Raw genomic sequence first — 1,667 nt, forward strand, 5'->3', positions numbered from 1 at the left:
ATTCCTTATCTAGAACTAAAGAAAAATATAAAAATGACTAGAGAAAGTATGTATCTGTTTAACTAGCTGTGTTTAGAGACACAATGTAAGAGTTACCCAGGTTATTTTATTTCATAAACAGAATCAGCAACTTATATAAACGGTGTTACTAAATCCATTCACAACAAAGCAGAGACAAGGCTCCCATCCTGGGGGAGAATGCAAGCCACAGAAGTTAAAGAAAACTGCTAACACAGAGATCTCTGTGCAACTGATCTCAGTTAAAGTAATAATAATAAAAATACACAAATGAGGAAACAGCTACAAATTATCCTTCCCATTTCAGGATTGATAGTTTTAGAAATGGTCATTTAAGTCTAACAGTTATTCATACATTACATACATGTATAAGTATGTCCAATACGGTAAGAACTACCACTTTCACCTGTTCTTCAAATGGACTGTACCACATCAGTCAACATGAAGTGCAAAATGCACCACATAATACAACGCTATTGCCACTTACAACTTTATATGGACTCATGACAAATAGGATTGTCAGGCTGTTAGGTTTAACTGTTGGAAGAAACAGTCTCCAAGCAAAAGATTGAGACACTCCTTTCTGGCTTTAGCTTCCAGGCAATAGATTTGTTGAATTGCTCCCTAGCTGACTAATACAACTTCTCAACCCTTGACAATTACAGGCCACAAATACCATAACCTGGCAAGAAGTAGCTACCTCTCTTGTTTCCTATTATTATAATTCCCTGAGTCTGAATGCCTCCCCCAACCAGCCCTGCAGCTATTTCCCATGCTTTTGCATCCAGTTGCCTCACTACTTCTGCACACTACTCTCCTTAGTTTTGAAAGAACAAAAAATTAAAAATACCAACAGTTCTCCATGTTGAGACTTCGACACTTTGGTTTACACAGAACAATTTTCTTAACATTTCCTAATTTGTCTGGATCACCAATAAATAGCAGTAAAATCAGAGTTGGAAGGTTATTTAACTTCAGTATTTCAGACCCTTTGCCTTCATTTTACAAAGAGTTTTCAACTGCAATTTATGGATAAAACATAATGGGATATAAAGTATTGAGAAATAACCATTAAGTTAGAACTTGTCACCAATTTCTCCTGGTATATTGTATCAAGCTTTTAAAATAGTTGGGTGTGTGTTAGCGTTTCTTTTAATTACTTGTTAATAGTTCCTGGCACTGACATTCAGAAATAGTTAACAAAATTACATTTCACATGCTTACCCTCTTAAAATTATGACAAACTCTTTTGCTGGCATTCTCTGACAATCAGGATGAAATGATTTCTGCTGTGAGGGCTTTGTAGTCCTATTCCTTTTGCTGTGCCAACACCAACATTCAACCAGCCACATGGCGAGTTATTTCAGAGGGCAAAAACTTGCCAGAAATCTCAACAAAGTCAATAGTGTTTCTCTCCTTAAACCACCTCACCACGACTCCAGCAAGTGCCAAAGATGGCACAAGAGAAAGCTGGGTTACCCACTCTGCTCAGCCATCCCACATAACCACATGCTGATTCTCAGGGAAGACAAGGCTCCTGAGAAGACAGATCAATGCTGACTTTATTATACATACAGCAATACCAAGTCTTGTTTAACCTATATTCCAAGGTGACACAAAATGCAGAACAAAAGACAAGAAAGCACATC

This window comes from Buteo buteo, chromosome 2, assembly GCF_964188355.1.
Source record: "Buteo buteo chromosome 2, bButBut1.hap1.1, whole genome shotgun sequence".
NCBI classification, from domain to species: Eukaryota; Metazoa; Chordata; class Aves; order Accipitriformes; family Accipitridae; genus Buteo; species Buteo buteo.